Below are 26,789 nucleotides of genomic sequence, written 5' to 3' on the forward strand. Positions count from 1 at the left end.
TATGGGGCATCGGGTGCCAGTGCCGCCGCCATCTTTATAGCGTCCAAGACACGACGTGGGCTCTATAAAGATGGCGTCCGCACTGGCACCGATGCCCAAACTGGGGCCTGTAACTAGGGAAGCAGGGGGTCTCTGAGGCAGAAATCAATGCGGTTCAGCTCAGGGGACCCCCTGCTCCCGCACACTATTAATAAAAATACATTAATTCAGCTTCATTACCTTAGCGGATAGCCGCTAAGGCAATGAAGGGGTTAAGGCACATTCCTTGAAAAAGAACGCTGTGACGTTCGAAACGCGTTGGATGGGTCTTTTGTCACATTAAAGTGCCCTTTTAATCATTTTTTGTTTTGGGTCCTTCCTGCTCCGTTTGTGCTGGTGCGCTTTTTGGTCTCCTTTTTCCCTGTTAAGGCACATTAGCATGTTTATTGGGGACAATTGCCCCCAATAAACAACACACATCACCCCCGCCCCATAACACATACAGTACTGTAATGGACAAAATTTAATATTATCCACATATGGATAATAATGCATTTGCCCATTTTAAATACATATAAATTACAATAAATACAGTCAAAACATTTAACATTTACATTTTACAGGCACCCACGATGAAGGCCGTCTTCATCCTCATCTTCATTCTGCCCATGCCCCTACGGTGCTGCAAAACATGCACAACAATTACAATAGCCAATGTAATGTCCCCTAACCCCTTAATCACCATAGCGGTTATTAACCGCTACAGTCATTAAGGGGTTAACCCACCCTCACCCACCACTCAGGAGGCCTACATACCCTCCCACTCTAACCCCCCACCCCGTGAGGCCTAACCACCCTCACCCACTACCCACAAGGGAGGCCTACCCACATACCCTTGGGGCCAATACACCTCCCCCCCCCCAACACATACAGTACAATAATGTGCAAAATAACTATTATCCAGATATGGATAATATATTATTTGCCCATTATGAAACACATAAAACATCCACAAATCAAAACATGAAATTTTAATCTTAAAACCACCACATTGCATGTTAAAATAAATCCAGCAGCCATTGCAAATATAAAAAAAAAAAACTGCAGCTACACAAATGTCTATGAAATGTCACACAATTGCATTGAGTGTGTACATGATGCAAATAATCTGTGCATCATATAACACTATGCAAAATATATGTAACAATAAAATACACTATGAACAATGTCCCCTAACCACCAATGCCATCCTGAAAATCAATTAGAAACTAACCAACATCAATACAATTAGCATCAATCAATTAATCCATTTCCTCAAACAATTAAAATACAATACAAATCAATTATACAATTCCCTATTCAATTGCTAAAGCCAAACCATTGCCAAAACAATTCTAATTTAAAGTAACCACCATCATTCTAATCTTACTACCATAAAGAAGCCTTTAGCTAAATACAAATTACATTATTCACAACAATGACAAAATAAAGATGCTAAATACATTATCCATACATGAAAAGAACCTAAACATGAGCCAAACAATCAATTATTATCCCTGTATGTCTATCCATACAGATAGATAAACATAATATACAGGGGCAATAATACAGCATAAAATACAATGCATTTCCATACAAAATTCACATACAATACACCCATTCAGTGTCCGTGAATGTATTATATACAGTGTTCGACAAACCTATACATTTGCACGCCCCGGGCGAGTGGATTTAACATCGTGGCGAGCTCCTATTGGCCCAAGTAGCACACGTTTGGTACTAGGTGGAGAGTAGATTTTTTTGTTCGGCGAGTAGATTTTTTGGTGATTTGTCGACCACCGATTATATACATAGATACATTAACGGGCATTAAATGGGAGTGAAAAAATGAAAGACATGAATGAAAAATCATATAATCCTGTAAAAGTAAAAATAATAAACTTTTCTTTTTTTTTACTCACCATTAGATGTCCACTCTCCGAAATCCAAGCGACCCGGAAGCACAGGAACCAATCCACAGGTAAGCCATAAAATAAAAAACCATAACAAATCCACGTCTGTGTCTTCTTTCTTCTTTGGGGTCTTCTGGTGTCTTCTTCCATCTTCTTCCATCTTCTTCCGGCTTCTTCCATCTTCTTACGCCACGCCCTTCTTCTCTTCTTAGGAGGGAAGATGTTCCCTCCTCGGCGACTAGCTTCAAAATGAGGCGATATAGGCTTTTATAGGCCTATGACGTCACATTTTGGTCAAATGTTTCCCACGGTCCTGATTGGGCCGTGAAAAACATGTGATGTGGCCGATGAAAAAAAAATGATGACGTCATTTAAAGGCAATGAATGCACAGCCAATCAGAATGGCTTTGCTTCAATTGCCTTTAAGATGACGTCATTAAAAGAAACATGGCCGGTCTCACATGGTACCATAGCCAATCAGAGCGTGGGAACTCCATCCCATCTCTGATTGGCACTAGTACACCATGTGACAGAGGCTTGGGGGAGAACGGATGTGACATCTTTGAAAGCGTGTCACATGGTACTAGAGCCAATCAGAGTTGGGATGTTTTTCCCACGCTCTGATTGGCTACCGCTATGGTGTTTAAGGGGTTAGGGGACATTACATTGGCTATTGTAATTGTTGTGCATGTTTTGCAGCACCGTAGGGGCATGGGCAGAATGAAGATGAGGATGAAGATGGCCTTCATCGTGGGTGCCTGTAAAAGGTAAGTGTAATATGTTTTGAATGTATTTATTGAATGTTATATATATTTAAAATGGCCAAATGCATTATTATCCATATTTGGATAATAGTAATTTTGGCAATTACTGTATAGTATGTGTTAGGGGGGTGTATTTAGTTAGAATTGTTGTTTCTTATTTTTGGAGGTGCAACATTGGTACCGCAGGCCCGCGGGGACCTCGGGACGGCCGCGGGTAACCCCGGACTCCCGCAGGGACCCCCGCACTCCCACGGGGACCCCCGCGGGGTCAGCCGGGGACACCCGCCGGCCTGCTGTATGGGTTTTGCGCATGCAAAAATAAAAAGCCAGAATTTTTTCTAAGTCCAGATTTCTTTGCGTCTACTCTGACCTGACGTGTTCTGATCAACGCAACTTTTGCGTTTTCTAAGGTTGCGTTGCTTAGTGCATCCCGCTTAAGGGCAGAATTTCACGCAAACAGGGTTGCGATCGAGCAAAGTTGGACTTAGAAAAAAATTCTAAAAAAAGTAATTTTTAGACCGCAAAGTGCCTGTTTGCGTAGCTTAGTGCATCGGGTTGAGCCAAAATTCACGATCGAAGAGCACTTTGCGGTCTAAAAGTGACTTAAAGGAGCTTAGTGCATAGCCCCCTCTGTATCAAATCCCCCTAAGGTTCCTTCTTTATCCAAAGTTACTGGGGTAAATACTTCAAGAGGACGTGATTTCAGATTGTCTAGTCAGGGTGAATTAAGTATTTCATCTTTGTGAGTTGTGTTATAAACCTGTTTGTGTGTGAGATCATTAGTGCCTGTGTAACTAGCCACGATTTCTCTAATCTGTTTTACAAGGGGAGCATAAGAAGAATCTTGTGTTTGCTTAGGCTGTGGGCTGAACAAATCCATTCTCTTTTCTCAAACTTTTTTGTAGATTTAAGAAGTTTTCACAGTTTCTTCTATAACGCCCCCTTTCTCCGCAATGAAAACATTTTTAAACCTTTCGGCCATGTTCTCCAGTTGTCATAATAAAGCGGGCCAGCCCAATTGGGTGGCACAGCCAGTGACTGGGGGGCGCGGCCTCCCCGAACCAGGTGGGCCACAGGAGTGGGACTGCATGGGTGGTTGGGGGGCACGGGGTGGATGGTTGCGCCGCCGGTCCCCTGCTGGGCCACACCAAAAGGGTGCCCCGCTTCTGGTGCAGTCCACACGGAGTGGGCTCCGGTGCGAGGCGGTGGTGTGGGTTGGGGGTTCGTGCCTCACCTGGAGCGTGCCCACCGTCCCCCCTCGTCGCGGGGGTCAGGTGAAGCTCTTGGCCTCTATCTCGATCCCCGGGACTCCCCCCTCGATGATGGCCGCGCTGCGTGAACTGGTGGCGAGGGGGGAGGTGGGTTTGCAGGGAGAAGAGGGACTCTGTGGAGCGATCAAGAGGGGAGGGACAGCGGTTTTGCGCATCCTCCTTCCCCCGGTGCCCATGTGGTGCTCCCGCGAGAGATCGGGCAGCTGTTCCCCTGGGCATTAACCCCCGTTAGTTACGCAGCCTTCCCCCCGCCTCTTCAGCGGTGCGCGCTGGGGGGGGGGGACCATTGGGGTCGAGAGGGCCCACTGGGGGAATAAGAATGGCGCCACGCGACACGGGGGGAATTGTTTATACTGGTGGGTCAAATCCTGGTGTTGGCCCACCCCCTTTAAGGGGGGAGGGCATGTGGCAGCCCCACCCCCCTCTCCTTTAAAGGGATTGTGCGGTGCCGGGATTGATGGGTTGCCAATAAAAATACTTGTGTATGGGGGCCAAACGTGTTATTTCATTGATTTTATTGGAAGTCAGATATGTTGTATGCATGTTGTTAGTTTCAGGGGCGGGGGAGCACATGGCAGGCCTCCCTCCCCCCCCCTCTCCTTTAAAGGGCTTGTGCGGTGCTGGGATTGATGGGTTGCCAATAAAAATATTTGTGTAGGGGGGCCAGACGTGTTATTTCATTGATATTGTCGGAAGTCAGATATGAGGTATGCATGTTGTTAGTTCACCATGTGTCAGTAAAAACATGGGCCAGAAAATGTGGTATGCACGGCAAGTCAGAAGGTGCTATTTCAGGTTGTTATTATATAAGGTACGTGGGCGGAATCAATATTAAACAGTTCACCATCATGTTATCATGCTGTCAATATTAAACAGTTCGCCATGCGGTATTTCATGGGTCATTAACGCCAAAAATCACGGATGGATGATGGGGATCGTTAGGCGTTCATAGGTATTATAAACGGACATAGAGGCTGCAGGCGCAGAGGCAGGCGATGCATAGTCACGTGGTAGGCATTTATACGGTTGTGTAGACATAGTTATTTTATTCGGGTACGCGTGAGCAATCATGCGCGGATAAGAGTTCATATGTAGGTAGTTTATAGCGGTTGGAGATAGGTAGGGACAGGTGTATGGGGGTAGATATATAGAGATGTTGGGGCAGAACATGTAGCTGCCCCCAGACCATGCAGCCCCCCCTTCAAAAAAAAAGAAAAAAAGGAGAACCCCCGGAAAGGGGTTTTCTCTGGGTGTAGCCACAGGGGGTAGGACCCTCGTCGTGGTTGCTGTGGCGGAAGGGGGGGGGTTGGGGCAGCCAGGGCAAGGACGTGTCATGGCAGACAGGGCAGGTGGCGTTTCAGGGCATTGCATGTATTACGACATGGTGGGATACTGGGTGCAGCGGAGGAAGGGCACATTCAGGCATGATCGCTAGCAGATACTGGTGCGGATGCGCATGCAAAGGAAGGCATGCGGGTATATATAAAAAAAAAACACTTGGGCGGATGGGTCATGGCAGTCACGACATTCATTAGCATGCATTTTATCTTATTACAGCTGTGAAAAGTGGTCGGGCAACAAGTCAGAGGACCCAAGCTTTATCGGACAGATTGGTCAGGCGAGAGGTAGCGGTAGGGCCAGAAGCAGACATAGCGTTTAACAAGGTAGCGCATTAAGGCCAGGATATACGCTGCCCTACCAGTACACATACAACATTAGCAGGGATGAACCTACAGACCAGTACTATGCAGCTCCTCGCGGAGGCACATAAGCACGAGGAGGGGTGGTTTCAACGGCTGCTGGAAGCACTGGTGCGGGAAGCTGGGGCGAGCGGGCGTGAAAGCACGCAAGGTGGTTCCGAGGCCACGTGGGCCGAGGCGTGGCCGTCATCAAGTGACGAAGGAGGTCCCAGCGGTGGAGCATGACACGCAGCGGTGCTACATAAGGGTACGTCAGCATCCATAAGGGAAGCCACAGCCTGTCGGGGGAGAGGCCGTGGCAAGGGGGACGCAGCCCGTTGGCAGGGACCGCTTGGGTGTGGACGGCCACACATTAAAAACATTTTTAAAAAAGGGGGTCCGGCCGCAGTCTGAACAGCAAGCGGGCCGGGGTGGTGGACGGCACCAACCAAGGGAAAAGAGTGGCGGAGCACGTGAGGCCACCAGCGGGCACGTTGCGGGGGGGGGGGACCCGCCCCAGTTGGTTATCCGCCAGAACTCGGGTTGTCTCGAGGCATAGGGGGAGGGGGGCGAGGTTACTAAAAATAGCTGACAAACCTTTGGGGGCAATCTCGTCTTCTCTTACAGGAAAATCAGGAGCTGTCGGGACACGATCGACCTCGCTTCATGGCACTGGTACGTTGTCCACGGCTTGTAAGCGCGCCGGCCGCCCCGTCAGATCGTCAAAGGAAGGGAAGAAGATAGCGTGCCCGGGGCTGGTCCCGACAGGCGGTTCGCATCGCCGCCGGGGACAGGGGCGTCACAGGGTAAGCCTAAAAAGTCAAGTGCAAACAGGGAAGTCGGTACCTTGCCAGGCATCGGCAGTTCTCCAATGCCGCCATTGTCGGACTTGGGGGGGACGAACGTTGCCGAGGCGAGATTGGTCAACGCGGTAGTAAAGGGTGTCCAGGTGGCGTTATTGGCTGCAGGCTTAGGCAAGTCAAGCGAAGCGCAAGAGGGCATCAGCAGGGCCGGAGCAACACCAGTAGCAGCAACTCAGGGTCCTGAGCTGGTGGCTGGATGGAGCGATGGCCCCAGGGGGTGCGTAGATAGCACCGCACTGCCAGTCAGCCAGGAAGCGGCGGCAACCGCAGTAGGGCCCGCACAGGCACACGAGCAAGGAAAGGGCCAGGCGGTGGTTGGCGTAGTAGGAGTGGGTTCAGCCACAAATACATTGTCGGGGCAAGGGGGGAGTGGGGCTGAAACCACAGGGGCGGGGACTGGGGCAACATCAAAACGGTTGCCGGATGCAGCATACAGAGACTCGTACACCGCAGTTTCGCGATCACTGGGGTCACATTTATCACCAGAGGTCAAAGATACTATTTGAGCAGGAGATTACGTCGACATGCTGTCTCTACTTCCGGGGTATAATGAGGCAGTAGCTAAATCAGACAAGAAAGGGGAGGCTAAGAAGAAGGACGTTGAAAAACGTTTGTTCCCGCGCACTTTTACCAACTGGTCACAGGCATTCGGGATATTGGCGGGCGTAGCGGGCGAAAAGGAGCCACAGTTATGCTCCGCCTTATTTAAGTATCAGGACACAATCAGGAGAGCGTTTCAAAAGCACGGGGGTATGCACTGGTGGAGTTACAACGAGGATTTTAGACGGAGTATGGCGGCTAATAAAGGAGTGGTAACTTGGAATTGTAAGGACGTCGATCTCTATTTGGAGCACATGGCAGGGGGAGAGAGGTCGTCCTTTCGCGGGACTTACAGCCCCAGGGGCGCCTGGCGCGGGGGTTTTCAGGCTCACGCAGTGGGGAAGGGACGCGCATCCAATAAGCAGCCAGGAGTGTGTTGGGGTTTCAACGACGCAAAATGCAGATTCGACAATTGTCGATTCCAACATATCTGCGCCGGGTGTGGGGGCCAGCACCCCAAGGTCAAATGCTTCAAACGAGACAATAAGGGGTTTAGGGGAGCAGGACAGCAGGGTGGCTAGGATGGCGCGTATGCCAATTTTTGCCGAGGCAATTACGCCGTGGCTGGAAAGATACCCCAATAAGGAGGCAGCCGGGTTATTGCGGGGAGGGGTTCAGAGTGGGTTTCCGGATCCCATTCGATAATCAGGTGGGTTTAGGGGATAAGGGGGCCGGCGAGAGGAACTTAAAATCAGTCAGGCTGAACGGGGAGGTAGTAAGGGAGAAAATCGGAAAGGAAATTGAGTTGGGCAGGATGCAGGCCCTTTTAGGTCGCCTCCCCTTAGCAACCTGAGGGTGTCACCATTGGGGTTGGTTCCCAAGAAGGAGGAAGGGGAGTTCAGGCTAATTCAACATTTATCCTACCCCAAAGGGTCGTTGGTCAATGACGGGATAGATTGGGAATTATGCACAGTGAGCTACGCCACTTTTGACCAGGCGGCGGCGCTGGTGGGGCAGATGGGACAGGGAGCACTGATGGGAAAGGCGGACATTAAGTTGGCTTTCAGGCTCTTGCCGGTACACCCAGACTGTTTCAATCTATTGGGATGCAGATTGGAAGGGAACTACTTCATTGACCTCTGCTTACCAATGAGGTGTGCGAATGTTTCTACTTCGAAACTTTCAGCACATTTCTGGAATGGGTGGTCCGGGAAAGAGTGCAGGCAGTAGGGATCTTGCATTACCTTGATGATTTCTTGTTTGTGGGCCCAAAGGGTCCGGTTTGTGCGCCAGATGGCTGGGTCAATTTTCAGCCATGGCTCGCGAATTCGGGGTTCCGCTGGCGGCCGAGAAGACCGTGGCGCCCACCACCACCCTGAGTTTCCTGGGCATAGAAATAGATTCCATCAAAAGGGAATACAGGTTGCCTCCCGAGAAGCTAGTAGCACTAGAAAGGATGATCAAAGAGTTTATGCAACTGAGAAAGACCTCACTACGGCATTTTCAGTCCCTGACGGGCCACTTGGTGTTTGCAGCACGGATCATGCCGGTAGGGAGGGTGTTTTCCAGGCGTTTGTCTGCAGCCACAGCAGGAGTAAAACACCCCACCCACTTCATTCGAGTCACAGCAGAGATCCGGAGAGATTTAGCGGTGTAGCTCGACATCTTTGGTAAATACAATGGTAGTACGTTATGGATTGGGCGGCCGGTTCGGAACTCCGAGCTGCAGCTCTTTACCGACGCCTCTGGAGCAGTGGGTTTTGGCGCATATTTCAGGGGGGCTTGGTGCGCAGAGGCATGACCGGTAGAATGGAGAGGGACCCACCTTGTCAAAAACCTGACGTTACTTGAACTGTTCCCACTACTAGTTGCTATGCACTTATGGGGATCCCGGTTCGCAAACCGAGAGGTTTCGTTTTGGTCAGACAATATGGGCGTAGTGGAGGCAGAGAAAAACTTCGGATCACGGTCCCCACCGGTGCTGGCGCTACTGCGGCAATTTGTGCTGCGGTGTCTGCAGCTGAACATTGCATTCAGGGCCAGGCCTGTACCAGGGGTGGAGAACAGCATAGCTGACGCATTATCACGTTTGCAGATGGAGCGGTTTCGGAGTTTGGCACCAGGGGCGGAGATTCACGGCGAGCGGTGCCCAGTGGCCTTGTGGGAGCTGGGGACAGTGGCGTGATGGAATTAGTCAGGGCATCACTCGCCCCGGGAATGTGGAGGGCATACAGAGCAGCATGGTGGGATTTTATAGCATACGTAGGGGCAGCGGGAGCGAATTCCTCAGATGCGGGCACGCTGCTCAGCTACATGTTGGGGTTAAAAGACGGGTCTGGCGGGAGGGATCATCGGTAAAAGGATGGCAGGGATATCCTTCTTCTTGAGGCTGAACGGCAGGGGTGAGGCGACCAAGAACTTCATAGTGAAAAGGGCGCTGGCGGGCATGGTTAGGGGAGCAACCACAAGGGATAGCAGAAGACCAGTGACACCAGTGATCCTAGGGGGCTTGGTGCACGTCACAGAGGTGGTATGTTCCTCCAGCTTTGAAGCCACACTCTTTAGGGCCACATTCGTGGTGGCATTCTTCGCAGCACTGCGGGTGGGGGAGCTGGTTTGCGCGTCCAAACAAGGAGGGGGGGCTTGCAGCTGGCAGATGTAAAGTTGGCAGGAGGGGCGCTGAGCCTGCTAATTCGCAAGTCCAAGACAGATCAGGCAGGAAGGGGGGCGTGGATCACGCTGAAGGGCTTACCAGGGAACTCGACCTGCCCGGTAAAAGCGGTAGGAGATTACCTGATCCGCAGGCCAAAGGAAGGGAGGCCACTGCTGGTGCACGAGGGGGGGCATGAGGATCAAGATTCCAGATCCTGCGCATCTTCCGCATGTGCCTCAGGGAGCTAGGGATGGAGGAGGGACAGTACGGAACACATTCGTTTCAAATTGGGGCAGTAACTGAGGCTGCGCGCCTGGGGCTCTTAATACCCAGAATACAGAGGATCGGGCGGTGGAAGTCTGAGAGCTACCGGGGATACATTAGACCGGAGCTGGCAGGGAGCCAGGACACGGTAGCCTAGAACTCCTCCAACCGGGTTTTTCCCCCTCCCCTCTGTGCTTCCTCAGGTTCGGCGGAGACCTGGATCGTGGGGGATTCGCTTGTGCACTGGTCTGGAAAAAGGGCCTTCTCACGACCGTACGGGGGAAATCTGGGGTTGGGCACGGAGCAGGCAGAGGTAACATGGTGGGGGATGAGAGGGATGCGATGGGGACAGCTGTTCCCGCTGCTTATTTCATGGGCCAGGGACAGGAGGGCACCAGACATCATCGTTATCCACGCAGGGGGTAACGATTTAGCGGCGGTGCGGTCCACGCTATTAGTCCACCAGATTAAGCAGGATCTGGCACGTATCATGGCTTTTTGGCCAGGGATTCAGGTAGTATGGTCGGACATCATTTGCAGGCGCATTTGGAGAGGGGCACGGAACCCAGGGCGGGTAAACAAGACGCGAAAATGGTTGAACAGGAAGGTGAGGAAATTCGTGAAGCAATGCGGGGGGTGGGTAATACATCACCCACAGTTTAGCTTCGAGGTAGGCAGTTGGTTTAGGGAGGACGGGGTACATCTGTCTGACATAGGGGCAGACATGCTGAATAACAACCTACAGGAGGGATTGAAGGAGGCTATCGGGAGTATAGCTGTACGGGCCTAATTTAAGGGGTTTAAATAGGCCCGTCGGTGGCGGCAGTTGGGGGGGGGTAGGTGCTCGTCCTGGGCTGGGGCTGGTAAAGCAGGTTGAAGCGAGGGGGCAGGTCACCAGGACATACTTCCGGGTGCCCCCCCCGTTGCGTTACCAGCACCGAGCATTTCCGGCGCGGACCGGGACAGTAGCTATCTCCAGTTGTCATTGTAAATAAACAAAGCCGCGGCCTTTATACCTCGAAACGTTGTCCTTCTCGTCATTCGGTCATTACCGTGTAATTCGTGTAAAGGGGGGTAGGGGGGGATACTCGTGCCTCCCTGGTCATTACTCCTGTCATTCTGACCTATGCTTGTCTTTTGACTATCACAAAGACTGTTAACATTTTGAGTGTCATAAAAGGCATTTCTATCATTAACAATTTCTGATATTTTAAGTCTGGGATTATTCTGCAAAAGTTTACGTCTAATATTATCAATAAAAAGAGCAGCAACTTCTAATGATTCTTTCTCAGAAGCAATTGCTAATGTCAAGGGATCCAGATATTTGATTTTTTTTCACAAATGCTTTAATTATGTTCTCTGGACAATCTTCATCACAAAACAGTAATTTGTATGCAGTCTGGAATTTTAACATAAACTCAAAAGTATCCTCTGTAATTTTGGGTTTAAGATTTTCTAATATATCAACTGTAATAGCTAGTTCCCCTGTAGTTATTTGTATTAATTGACTAAGCCTGTCAATGTTAGATCCTTGTATAAAATCACCATTCTCATCCACTAGAGCCAGGGTGGGCAACTCTGTCGCCATTCCGGGACTTCTTGTGTGCCCCACCTCCCCCCCTGGTAGGGAAGGAGCGTGCTCCAGCTGTGTGACGTGCTCCCCTCCCTCACCCCCGGCCGCTCCAGCACATGCGTGCCGCGCGAGCGCTCCAGCACGAAACGAGCGCTCCCGCTCCAGCACGAAACGCGCGCTCCCGCTCCAGGGCTCCGAATGCGCGCGCTCCCTCCCTTCCAAGCCGGCTTCAGAAGTTGACGCGCTGCCGCTTCCCTCCGAGCCGGCTCCAGCTGAAGTTGACGCGCAGCTGCGCTTCCCTCCCGCCACTACTGCCTCCATGCCGCGATCTGGTAGGAATGGGGGGGGACTGATGATGATGATGAGGGCGACTGCTGAAAGGGGCTGGGGGGAGGACAAGGGTGCTGGGGGGAGAACAAGGGTGCTGGGGGAAGGACAAGGGTCTGGGGGAGAACAAGAGTGCTGGGGGAGATCAAGGGTGCTGGGGGCAGGACAAGGGTGCTGGGGGGAGGACAAGGGTGCCGGGGGCAGGACAAGGGTGCTGGGGGCAGGACAAGGGTGCTGTGGGCAGGACAAGGGTGCTGGGGGCAGGACAAGGGTGCTGGGGGGACAACAAGGGTGCTGGGGGGAGGACAAGGGGTGCTGGGAGAGGACATGGGTGCTGGGGAGATGAGGGGGGGTTAAATGAGATAATGATGATGGGGGTGAGGAGATGATGATGATGTTGATGGTAGTGGTGGTGGCGTGAGAGGAGGATGATGGGGGGTGAGAGAATGACGCCGTTCTATAGTGCATGCGCTTGCTGCGCCGTGTGCACGCACGGCAGTTATAGTTGGCTGAGGTTAGTTAGCCTTTCTATAATGGTGCCACCCGTGCGCACGGCAGTGAGCATGTAACCAGCCGACGGGGGAAGATGAGGAATAGAAAGATTTCGCGCTGCTACCGCCGCTGAAATGTGTGTGTATGTGTATGTACGCATGTACAATGTTAATAAATATTTTATTAAAGTATTAATTTATTTATTTCAAACGTATTTATAACACACATATATACATATACACACGCATACACACACACACATACACACAGTATCTCACTCGCTCACAGCATACACACAAAAAGCATGTGTCACGTGCACACGCGTTCGCACAGGCACGCGCGCACACACTATAGAACGGGCCTGGGAATTTATAAACTTGTTTTCACATGCGCTACATAATACCTCAATTTTTACATGGTGTGGCTATTTTCACTTCTAATTCGCCACATCTGTGGCTACATTGAAAAGTAGGTTGCCCATCCCTGCACTAGAGGCATGCTAACAGGCATTTTTAACCTTCTTCTCGGAATTTGGTAACCAAATTTGAAAATCATATTTTTCTGTTCCTTAATCAAATGAAATCGATCAATATAAGATTAAAAAATGTCTGCATTATGAAATGCATCCACGTGATTTTTATACTCAGGTATATTTTTAAAAACCTTTATTAGGTGATCATGTATTTTTAAATTCAGTGTGGCTTTTTTGTCATGAAACTTTTTCCTTCTCAGTTCTGTCTTGCTAATGTCAGTCACATCTACTGTATATATACTGTACAGTTGTGTGGGGAAAAAAAGTACACCCTCTTTGAATTCTATGGTTTTACATATCAGGACATAATAACAATCATCTGTTCCTTAGCAGGTCTAAAAATTAGGTAAATACAACCTCAGATGAACAACAAAACATGACATATTACACCGTGTCATGATTTATTTAACAAAAATAAAGCCAAAATGGAGAAGCCAAGTGTGAAAAAACAAGTACACCTTATGATTCAATAGCTTGTAGAACCACCTTTAGCAGCAAAAACTTGAAGTGATCGGTTTCTGTATGACTTTATCAGTCTCTCACATCGATGTGGAGGAATTTTGGTCCACTCTTCTTTACAACGTTGCTTCAGTTCATTGAGGTTTGCGGGCATTTGTTTATGCACAGCTCCCCTTAAGGTCCCGCCACAGCATTTCAATCGGGTTGAGGTCTGGACTTTGACTGGGCCAATGCAACACCTTGATTCTTTTCTTTTTCAGCCATTCTGTTGTAGATTTGCTGGTGCGCTTGGGATCATTGTCCTGTTGCATGACCCAATTTCGGCCAAGCTTTAGATGTCAGACAGATGGCCTCTCATTTGACTCTAGAATATTTTGGTATACAGAGGAGTTCATGGTTGACTCAATGACTGCAAGGTTTCCAGGTCCTGTGGCTGCAAAACAAGCCCAAATCATCACCCCTCCACCACTGTGCTTGGTATGAGGTGTTTGTGCTGATATGCTGTGTTTGGTTTTCGCCAAATGTGGCACTGTGCATTATGGCCAAACATCTCCACTTTGGTCTCGTCTGTCCAAAGGACATTGTTCCAGAAATCTTCTGGTTTGTTCAGATGCAACTTTGCAAACCTAAGCGGTGCTGCCATGTTCTTTTTAGAGAGAAGAGGCTTTCTCCTGGCAACCCTTCCAAACAAACCATACTTGTTCAGTCTTTTTCTAATTGTACTGTCATTAACGTTAACATTTAACATGCTTACTGAGGCCTGTAGAGTCCGAGATGTAACACTTGTTTTTTTTTTTCAATTTCTCTGAGCATTGCACGATCTGACCTTGGGGTGAATTTGCTGGGACGCCCACTCCTGGGAAGATTGGCAACTGTCTTGAATGTTTTCCACTTTTGAATAATCTTTCTCACTGTAGAATGATGGACTTTAAATTGTTTGGAAATGGCCGTATAACCCTTTCCAGATTGATGGGCAGCAACAATTGCTTCTCTTTCCTCCTTGGCATTGTGTTAACACACACCTGAATGTTACAGACCAGCAAACTGCTAAAACTTTGACTTTTATAGAGGTGGTCACACTTGCTGATGATCAATGAATCAAGGGCATTTGATTAGCAGCACCTGTCTGCTACTTACAATCTTAATTCCTATGGAAGCAGTAAGGGTGTACTTAGTTTTTCACACGTGGCTTCTCCATTTTGGCTTTATTTTTGTTAAATAAATGATGACACGGTGTAATATGTCATGTGTTGTTGTTCATCTGAGGTTGTATTTACCTAATTTTAAGACCTGCTAAGGAACAGATGATTGTTATTATGTTCTGATATGTAAAACCACTATATGTGTGTGTGTGTGTGTGTGTGTGTGTGTGTGTGTGTGTGTGTGTGTGTGTGTGTGTGTGTGTGTGTGTGTGTGTGTGTGTGTGTGTGTGTGTGTGTGTGTGTGTGTGTGTGTTTGTATTTCTCTACAGTATGTTTGAACCACTATTAAAATATTAAATAAAATATCGCTACAGTTTTAAAAAGGTTGAAAATATTAATGATTTTTTTATTCTTCAATCGACATCAGGCTGTCGATTTGTTGGCTTGAATTCTGTAAAATAATTGTGAGATTATTCAATCCCAATCAATAAACAAGAAATAATAAATGCTTTTTTAAAGTATAGAATGCCCATGCGTGGCCTGTGGAACACATATGTGGGTCATTTGGGAATGACAGTTTCTACTGTACAGTACTGTATATAAACTTGTATAAACTTATATAAACCTTGATTATACAGTACACCGGCTGCAAATTGGGTGACAGAGACCCTTTGTTGATCCAAGGGGTGTGGTGTAGTTAATTATGTAGTTAAGGTGTTGGTTCATCTAGTTTGTGGAGTCGGTTGGTGAGCACTGGTAATGGTATTGGGGTAGGTATGCATGTGGAAGTTAGTACTCAGGTTGGGGAAGGTACAGTACTCGGGTGCAGACAGATTGGAGGGATTGGTTTGGGAAGATCTATTATTCAATCTCTTTCTCCTTCAAAAGTTGCCATCATGGAACATTCCTATCTATGATGTGTGCAATGCCCAGTACCTGCACCTCTGGTCGGGACAAAGTGTTCTAATTAAACAATAATTAATGCTTAAGTTGTGTCGAATAGAATTCTCCCAGCCTTTCTGGTTTGGTGTTTTTGCATGGAATGGGTACTTGTCAGCGATATATTGACAGATCTTAGATAGAGACGCAGTCTTATCTGTCCCGACTTGAATTGCACAATATAACATACAGGTATAGGCATAACTTCAAGCCTGTCTTGTATGGCATGGAGAAAGCACCATGTTCCATGCCATGTACAGTACAAAAGTTGTAAAACAGATTAAGTTAATTCATAGTGATTTGTAATAAAGTGTGAAACTGCTACAGTAGAAATGTACAAGGTTATTAGACAGAGACGTACATTTTCTCTTCTCTTCAGACATCTGCGACTGAAGGTTATTACTGTAGCATTCAGCATAGGCCAAGATATTCACTGCACCATACTGTATGTCGGCCACACACTGAACTACAACACAAATAATAGTTCCGTCTGACGACAAACGAAGTCCGTGCAGCTCAGCGCAGCAAGGCCGCGGATGAGTGAGGTGTGGACAACAAAGTGCTCATACCGCACTTTAGCATGGCGACTGAACATAAATCAAGAATATATATATATATATATATATATAGTTATACGTTACCGTTCCAAGGATAGGTAAACAAGAGACAGCACTCAATGTTGAAAATCAAAGTGTATTAGTGAAAGCACTTGCTTTCACTAATACACTTTGATTTTCAACATTGAGTGCTGTCTCTTGTTTACCTATCCTTGGAACGGTAACGTATAACTACATTCTCTATATGGGACGTGCACCTGTGGCTTACCAGCACCTATTGGAGTGCCAACTGCCTTATCTGACTATATATATATATATATATATATATATATATATATATATATATATATATATATATATATTCCATGTGTTATGGTAAGCTCACCAGTAGAAAAATACTTATGAAAAAAATACTTAACATTTTTATAACTTACTGAAGTGCTGTTGAGGTGTGTTCAAGAAAAGCTAAAAGCAAAAAATACAAGATCAACAGACATCATTGTTATTAACCTCTACTTATTACAATATATCATGCTGAATTAAAAATTGCAAATCTGTAAATATTATATTTTATTTACATTTACATTTTACAGTAATTGCATATTTTGGACAAGTTTGACAAGCTTCCTACCCCTTTCCTACTGGCTAGCCCAGTTAGCACACCCACCATTTCCCCTTACTTCCTTGACGCCAAATAAGGGCAAGGTTTGATGCACACAGCAAAAAAGCACGAGAATGCTTGTTCTCATGGTATTTCCCAGAATCTTATTTGGAAGTAATAACAAGGTATTGCTTTGTTCCTGCCTGGGACACAGGAACAATTGGCCAAGTCATGGCACAAATTATTCCGAAACGTAAAAGTTCAGGGGAGGGGAGGGCTTGATTTTCTCCACCACCCTCCCCCCATCCAAACGTGCCCATTTCTAGTTGACAGCTGCATGTCTACTGTCCCATCTTATGGAGACTATGAGAATAAGCCCAAAACATCTGTTGATGTCTATACATTCACATGATAGCTTTGGATAAGCATATATCTCAAGCTTTTGAAATTACTCGCTAATCACACACTTGTTCTATTTACCGGAATCATAACTTCAGACAGCAGTGTATGTAAATGCAGCCTGTTGCAGGATGACTTAGTCATTTCAGAGCATCACTGCCATTTCTACTGAACAGTGTCTAATTTTCTTTTAATGTGAAACTATTCATAAGCAGCAGAAATGTCTCTAGACAGACAATGGTTCTAAAATGAAGCAATTGCAATTGTAGAATGTCTGAATACATCATTGTTCCAGTTGGGCCTAGTTGTCTGAGCTTTTTGGCAACATGCTGAAAGTGCTAATACAGCTGCATGTTCTGCCTACTGTTAATAAGTCTGGTTTCAAAGTCTTGTCTGCTTAATGAGTAAGCTGCTTCTATTGTACCTGCTACATAAAGTACATTTACACTATTTTCTTTTAAACTTTAGAATTATGACAATGTCAGCAACATGTGTATACGTAGAAAAGTTGGGGACAGTTTTAAAAGAAAATGTATAAATGTCAGTGATTGCTGATTTTATTGCTGTTTTCAATGTTATTGTTGCACTTCCTTTAGGATACACTCACTAGGCATAATTTTGTTTGAAGGCATGTAGCGGATACTTTATAAACAACGTTTAAAGATATAACATCATGTTTTTCTTCTTGCTTGTTACTTGTGGAAGAATTTGAATCACCTCCTTGGACTCTAGCTGCGGGACTTTGAGTATATATTTTATACTCCTTTTTTTTGGACTATTACATTTGTCAGCTTTAATTACTACCATTGGGTACTAGGTTGGCGCTACTTATCTTTCTTCTTTATAACATTGTGTCGAACTGCTCAATATAATTTTTTTTTTGGGGGGGGGAGAGGGCAGGGGTTGTTTTTAAGACAGTTTCTTAAACGTGATGTGATCGATGTCTGTTTTATTATTTATGGTGAACAGGTTAATTTGATGCCTCTGCACTATGGAAACATGCCAATTTGTCTCTGATTACTGAAAGGGAAAAGCACAGCTTTCATAAAAGCATACAAAAATCTTAAATAAAGTATATTCTAAAATCAAGTATTTTCTTCATGTTTTTTTATGCATATTCCAGCAACACAAGTCGCATACAAATATCTAATAAACAAATTAATAACACTTTTAACCTCCTGTGAGTGTTCTAAAAAGAGCTAGAAGATGCAAACATGGTAGTGTAACCCATCTACCTCCCCCCCCCCCCCCCCCGGTCGCAGATCGGACCCCTGGGGTGTACTGTGGTCTGGCTACATATGTCTGGGTGGTGCAAACCTGCTGGCAACAGGAGGGCCTGAGTCTCCCGCGATGGTATGGGGGACAACAGGGACAGGTTTCTGGGGTTCTTGCCTTCATTTCTTAGTGGTGATAAAGCGCCTCCATCTCTGGCAAACCATATCAGGGTAGTATGAAATCCTTCCAGAGAACCCCTTGATGGGGCGAGAGATTTCAGTCTCACGCAAGTCTTTATAAAAGCAGCAACAGTTCCTTTATTGTACACAGCAGCAGCAATCAGTAGTCAGGTACAGCAGATCTCCTTTCTCCAGATTGTACCCCTTCAGGATGGTCTGGGGGCTTCCAGTTGTTCCCTGCCACCACCCCAAGTCACAGGCACTCAGGGTGGGGCCAACTCTTCCCACACCCCCTATGTAGGGAGAGGGGCACTGGTCCACCACAGCACTATAAGCTCTACTCAGGTCTGGCCTGAGCTCCTCCAATTGTAATACAGTACATCACTCTCCTGGAACACGCTCCTCTCTGAACCCAGGACAGAACTCAACTAACTGTCACTGACAGGAACAGGCAACTAAATTTAGACAGCCCTGCCCCTCATGATGTCAGCAGACCCCTCCCCTGTGTCTCTTGCCTTAGACACAGAGTCAGGTGGCCTACCTTCACCACTCAAGGCAGGACTTGAGGTGGGGGAAACCCATGATAACTACTGGCAGCCTGCCCTTAGCAGGACTTACACCAGTAGGAGGAAAGACATATAGCCCAAATTCTTACCAGGGCTACAGTAGTAAGCCCAATTTTTTATCCTGTGGGCTATTCCTTAATCTGCGATAGTGTCGATCGGAACTATTGCACAGAAGGTCCAATTGAAGTAATTGAAGAAAATAGATACTGTACTTTTCAGTGAATTCTTAGAGTCTCTCTGATAAGTAGGGAGAGTTGCTGCTAAGTATTAGAATATTGATCATTGCAAGGAAATATCTAAAGACTGTGAATCTTTTTTGAGTGCTGTTTTCTCCTTCTTTTTGCTTCTACTCCATAAGACACCTTACATGCTAAAATATACCTTACTGCCCAATCACATGAATGGGTCTTAAAGAGACATATTTATTAAGTGGTGTTACCCCATAAACACTTTTCAGTCTGGGAGACACCTTACAGCGTAATTACTTGAATGGGCTGTATGGGGCCATGTTTACCAAGTCATGATGGAAGATGTCTTATGGAGCAGAACAGCTTAGTAAATATGGCCTTATACAGTATGTTATTAACCTTTAGTCTGCCCTCGTGACATATCCTGAACATCACAAGGGCCAGAATGCCAGGAGCCCTTATGATATTCTAGGTACGTCATTTGATTTTTGCTCATTTTGTAAGAGGAGATCCAAGGGACGCTCCACTTCCATTCTCATTGGGGTCTGCCCCCAATCATGTGATCACTACACCAAATGATCACATGTTCGCGATCCCGGAAGTCCAGTGTTCCTTAAGTGCTGCCTGACTTTCGATGGTAAAAGTATTATTTTTAGCAGGAGTATATATATATATATATATATAGTTAGCCACAGAACGGTATCATCTATTTATTTTTTGATTATTGAAGCTCGGCTAACACGGTACTGATACCTCTACATATATATATATATATATATCTATATATATATATATATATAGATATATATATATACACAAAAAACAAGGGCAGTTGGCACACTGTAAACTGATGATCCACTGATGCTTATCCCATATGCACACATGAACAGAAATTTTTACCAGATGTAGGTCAGGAAAACAGAGACAGCACACAGCCAGGGAAGTACAAAAAACACTGTATTCATAAGAAATACATGGCACTGCATCCAACGTTTCGGTCATCAGAACGTGAACTTCCTCAGGATCGTGCAGTGAATGAGTGCCAGTGAAACACTATAAATACCCACATCAATCAATAAACAATTACACTCACCCGTGTGGGGACCCCAAAACCCGCGAAAATTGTGCTTGTGTAACATCTGTGGACCGCAGCCCCGTGCTGGAACGCACCGCCATCTTGAAAATTAGCATACAGTCCCTTCCTTAATGATGCTGTATACGAATGCCTGCAAACATCAAAAGCACCACTAGATGTTGGCGCGCATGCGCCCTAAGCATAGTAGACTAATTCTCACTGCGCTCATCACTGCGCATGCTTAAGAGAACCGTCAGCCACTAAAATAGCGTACAAGTGTTATAGATACCATCGGATATACGCGCGCATGCGCCCTATGTATTCTAACAGCCCTGGCTGCGCTCACCACTGTGCATGCTCAGAACACCGGGAGCGCTGCTAATAGCCTGGCAGATAATCCTGAACGGCTGCTAAACTGACAGCGTATAATTCGGAAAGCCACCTACTCTTACCAGTGTAGATGAGTCATCTTAAAACACCTAATCCAATGTCAACTGAAATGCTTGATTATCATGGTGACTCTGTTATGGTTGCAAAGGCAATAGTACACTCATAAAATGACACAGCATCACATAAAGCCAGGGCAGCGGGGCACAGAGGAAACATTGATATTCACATAAGGTTACTGTACATCATGGAAGAATTTGCTGATACGTTTGGAGTTTTTTCATCTATTTCTGAATCTGCAAACTTCAGCGAGGCTGAGATTTCTAAAATCCGCTATACTGAATCTTTTGAATCTGTACTGGGACCCGAAAAGGCTGTTGATGTGTATAATGACTTCATTAAGTTAATGAAAAGAGAGGTAGATTACTACCTGCACGGAGTCACGTTATCGCATTACCACAAAGAGGAAATACTGCCCCGTGGGTTCAGAATTAAGAATCAGCCAACTATAAGCAGGACAGATCCAGAATTCTGAAAGCGATGGATTGCTATATTTAATAAGTGCTCTTTCGATTTGGTTATCCTTGTCATTGACCAATCTAGCAAAGAAATAGTTAAAATTAAAAAAGAAATAGATGCCATCAATTCCAAACATGGGGAAACCCTGGAGGCTGACACGTCGACAGACTGGACGGATAAATTACAGACATCTATCGATATGTATCGTAGCAATTTAATTAAATATAAAAGGGAGAAATTGAAGATTGTTGAATCTGATTATAAAGACAGAAAGGTCTATCGATGGTTTCTGGGATTGAGTGATTTGGCTAGAGGTGCCCAAGGACAGCAGCGAGGTCAGCCCCGAAGAAGGCGTGGTGAATATAAGAAATCTGGATATAACACAAGCGATACGGATCAATCCGATGCTACAGGTAATGCACCATGTGAGCCGTCTTTTTTAGGCCAAGGAAAGGACGGAAGAACCAAGCCGCCCCTGGGGTCCGCAGATGTCGGAGAAAGATCAGGAGAGGAGGCCGAAGGACGGCGTTATCCCGAACGCAACCCCAACAAGGGAAGGGGATCGAAACAACAACCCCCCAGGAGACGGTAATATTCAACCTTTCAGAGCATGTCCTTACACCGGCTGAAACCAGTGTCCTGCAGAAAGGCCTAGGCTTTGTGCTTACTCACAGGCAGGATGCATTTAAGTGGGAAGTGGACCTTTACATGCTGAACTGGCACCTTAAGCTGAAAGATTTTTTTTCCAGACCTGGAGCACCCCCCGTCTCTAACTCTGTGGCGACCAGCTTCAAAGCAAAAAGCACATTCGACCCTCAAATGTCCAACTACAGCATTGCCGCATTCATGAATCTCCTGGGTAAAGAAACTCGAAGCAAGATAAAAAATCAGAAAATCAGCTTCCAGAACCTAAACAACGAGGAGAGACAAGCAATCAAGGCCCTGAGACAGAATAAAAATATCATCGTCAGAGCCGCCGATAAGGGTGGTGGCATTGTTGTGTTGGACTATAATATAATATATATATAAATATATTATATATTCATACAGTATTTCATAGTAAGAGTTTGAAATACAGAGATGTAAAAAATTAATTTGTATGAGCAGCCAACAGCATTATTGTCACCCGCTTTCAAAGACAATCAGCGGTTTGTTTCTTGATGCACAGTTGCACATTTCCAAGGAGAGGGAAACATTAAATTAATTTTGCAATACTGACATATTTCAAAAATTTCGATTACACAATATTGTTGCAAGTTGCAATAATAATACTGTACCGTACATCATTGTGAGCAGTTCTAGTTTTTAAGATTTTACAGTAGTATTCCATTTATCTCAAGTAAAAATGTGCTGAAATTTGTAAACCAGGTAAAATTTGCTGGGGTTTTTTTTTTTTGCAAAACAAATTAACAAAACGTCAAACTTTGCAGAATACATTTCCAAACATTGAAAGCCAATAACCCTAAATTCAGGTCACATGACCCTTTACAGATGTGGCCAAAATTATTTCTGCCACTGACACATCAATGTTCTAAAACACAAAAACAACGTTTAGTGACTCACAAAAGCCCATCACTTTGAATGCATTAACATTTGTTTCAAATTTAACACATTAAATGATGCTGCAGCTCTGATTGCTAGCGCTGCAATTACATTTTTGCACAAACACTTTCCTCAATACAAAATGTTGTGAACATGGTTCTAACATTGTATGTAGCACTGTAAATATAATGTATGCGGGCACAATGAATCCCTGCCCTATAGATCTTACAGATATATTTTAGTGCCTGAGGCATAGCACATTAAAGTTGCTTACTCAGGGTCACAAGGAGAGCTGACACTGGGAGGTGTCCTGACATTCAAGGAGATGAGTAAAATGTACTACTGGAAGGGTGATACTCTATCTAATCCTTAGATAAAGTTATAATTTACCCTCCTGCTATCATTTGGATGAATGTGGAAATCCTGAAAAACCCCATCAATTAATATAAAAAAAAAGTGTAGCCCTGAACACATGATCCTATTCAATATCTAGTTTGATGCCAATATTTTGTATTAATGTAATATAATTTCTTAACTTTTATCCAGACTTGCTGCATTCACCCTATTGTAATATGTTTAACATGTCTGAACTGCAGATAAGTATTTTGTGTAAAGACATAAAACTAAAGCCCTGACTTACTAAACTCCATTTGGCCACGTAACGTGACAATAATGTAATATTAAGTCATGTTTTCTCCCGTAAAGAGCATATCATTTTTAAAACAGATATTAGTGATAATCGCATGCAAAATATATGCAAATGAGTCATTATCATATCATGTCATTATCATATCCTTCCCCATACACTAAACGTTGTTAAGGTTAATCTGGGGAAATACTATAACATTACGTTAGTTGAGTCAGAGTTAAACCTGGGGTTACTCCCTTTCAGACCCTGAAATACTATAGGGCTTTTGCAGGGTCTGGATGGGTACAGCGCAATAATTAGGATACTGGAGCATTATTTCCTGTGTTATTTCTCTCTCCTCTCTCTCTCCACTCCAGCAAAAGCTCTATTTCACTGATAGAATGTTATGTAAATTAACACATTAATAGCATGATGCTAGCCCTGTGCTAATGAGCTCAATTAGGGCTAATATTATTTACATGTGTAACCCTGTTTCCCCCACCCAATCTCACATAGGGTTTATCTTGGGGAAAGCTGCTATGGTTACTCATGGTAGTGTGGTGCAAACCTGCTGGTAACAGGGGGCCCTGGGTCTCCCGCATGGTGTACTAAGGGAGGTCAGGACAGGCTTCTGGGGTCTTGCCTGAATCATACTCACGGTGACAGCGCCTCCCTCTCTTGCAGCCCCCAGATGTATGGGGAGAAATCTCTGCAGGAGAACTACAGTATCTCTTCTCCTCCTTGATAGATTTCAGTCTGAGGCAAGGAGAACGTAGAAACAGGTGATCTTTATTCAGCCTCTCTCTCTGAATCACAGCAGTGCACAGTTTACACTGAATCAATTCTTTGTCACTCAGGTCTTCACCTTTAGGATGTCCCTGGACCTTCACTCCTGGCCACCAGCCACCAGGAGCAGTCTTTGTTCTTCCCTTACCCCCTTGTGGGCTAAGGGGAATAGTCTTCAACCTGTCCCCATAGGGAAGGCCTCAGTAAGCAGAGCCCTGCACTACTGAGTTGAAGAGAACACACCTCTATCACGGTAGAGGCACAATTAACTAAATTGATATGTGCAGCTCCTTAAGTCAGTTCCAGTAAGAACCAGCCCCCTGTCCCTGATTGGACAGCAGGCCTGATTGCACTACTGTACCTTCTCTGACTCACTGAGCTGCAATGTGTGAGGAAAACCCATGATTACTCCTGGCAAACCTACCTGGAGGAGGGCAGATTTATAGCCCAAAACCAGCCAGGGCTACACATGTAAATAGCTTATTGAATACATGTTAATTCAAGCAACATCACTGTTTGATTTCAAGTGCTGTTTGAATTAAGTGTGGAGTTAGAACCAGAAGGAGTTGGAACAAGGAAGGTGTGAAACAAGGTTCTGTGTATATATAACTAGAGGAAATTGTTACAGTAGCGCTATATATGCCATAGTGCAATAATGAGGAAGATTGAGAATGCCACTCAATACACATCTTGCCACATGTATACACTGGCGACACACTTTATTCGAGCTCGGCTAGTCCCACTAATTTGGGTATACTCGGGTGTATTGAGGTTTGTGACTGTTTTCTGCCCGAGTGCATTGCGTTATTTTCCAGGCAGGGATTGAAGCATTTTATTCCCGCTGGCTGCAATAATGCACAGTATATATATATATACTGCATTACAATTCATGAATTGATGCCATCTGGTAGACACGCGAAGCATTGCAGCCTATTAAATCCTAATCATTATCATTTAACAGATCAGCCGCCCGTCAGCCAGGCATGAACCATGGCTGGGAAGGCAAACGCAACGGGGCTTGTCTGAGGTGAGGAGCGGCGCATTCCAGGTATCTGCCAGGTACATACTGGGTATTTGCTCGAATAAAGTGTGTCGCAGCAGTATACCCTTTGAACAGCTGTTCCAAGGAGCATACCACTGTGGGTAGTGTGAGCAGGAGGTCTCTTTGAAGTCTCAGATTGCTGATCTGAAGAGCCAACTTGCACTATTAAGGGACATTGACAATCTTGAAAGGAGTTTAGTGCTCACTGAGCAGGCCCTGGCTGGGACTAGTTGTGCAGATGGCGAAGCTGTGAGTAAGGAGCAGGTAGGTAGCCGGGAAACAGTTACATGGGGAAGCAGGGGGAAGAGGAAGAGGCAGACCAATTCTGAGCTGACCCATTCCAATATATTTGCCAGATTAAGTGAAGATATTGGGAGTGTCACGGCAGGAATGGCAAGGCTGGGGGAGACTCTTGCAGCCAGGGGAATCGTCCTCCAGCACAGAGAGACTCGGGATACTCAGAGACCAAGAAAGATTGTGGTGGTCGGAGACTCAATTATTATTAGGGCAATCCGTTGCCATGAACTGAACAGTTTGTTGTCTCCCAGGAGTTCAGCACATTGCGGATCAGACAGACAGATTGTTGGGAGGAGCTGTGACAGACCTGGCAGTCTTGGCACCAATGACAAAGTTAGAGAAAGATGGAGGGTCCTAAAAAATGATTTCAGGGATCTAGGCCACACAAGCTTAAGACAAGGACCTCCAAGGTAGTATTTTCTGAAATACTATCTGTGCCATTACCTACCCCAGGGAGGCAGTTGGAGATTAGGGAGGTTAATGTACGGCTAAGAAAGTGGTGTAGGAAGGATGATTTGGGGTTTTTATAGCACTTGGATTCCTTTTTTGAGAGGTGGTATCTTTATGGTAGGAATGGATTGCACCTCAATGAAGAGGCAGCTTCCTTGTTAAGGACGATGATGTCAAAGATGTTGGAGGAGATTTTAAACTAGAAAGGATGGGGGAGGGACAAGAAACATAATGAACTAGACAGAATAGATAGAAATTGGGAATTAGCTAGGGGTCATGGAGGTATAATGGGGCAATTGGGAGTTTGCCAATCAGGAAGAATGGGAGGAAGCCCATATTAAATGCAGATAATACAAGAAAACTTCTAAAAACTAAATAGAATTGGAGTAGAAAGGCAAAAGCAGATAAGATAACAGCACAGACTGGGAAAAAAAACCCTTACATGCATCCTTGCTAATGAAAGAAGCCTGACAGATAACATTTGGTGGAGCTTGAATTAATAGTTACAAGGGAGCAGTATGATATCATAGGCATTACTGAAACATGGAGGGATGAAACTCGTGACTGGACAGTTAATTTAGAGGGTTATTCCATTTTTTGGAATAATCGAGCAAATAGAATAGGAGGTGAAGTATGTTTATACTGTATTTTAAATGAGATCTTAAACCTATTATAAAGAATGATGTTTATGAAGGGAATGATGAAATGTAGAGACCTTGTGGATAGAAATTAGCAGTGGAGGTAAAAGTACAAAGAAAATGTTTGTAGGGATATGCTATATACCACCAACTATCTGTGAGATTGAGGAAGCCAAAATACGTTTACAAATGGAGAAAGCATCAAAGTAGGTCATGTTTGCATAATGGGTGATTTTAATTATCTGGACATAGACTGTGGCAATGAAATTATCATTACAATGAAAGGAAACA

Source organism: Ascaphus truei, chromosome 3 (assembly GCF_040206685.1).
Source record: "Ascaphus truei isolate aAscTru1 chromosome 3, aAscTru1.hap1, whole genome shotgun sequence".
NCBI classification, from domain to species: Eukaryota; Metazoa; Chordata; class Amphibia; order Anura; family Ascaphidae; genus Ascaphus; species Ascaphus truei.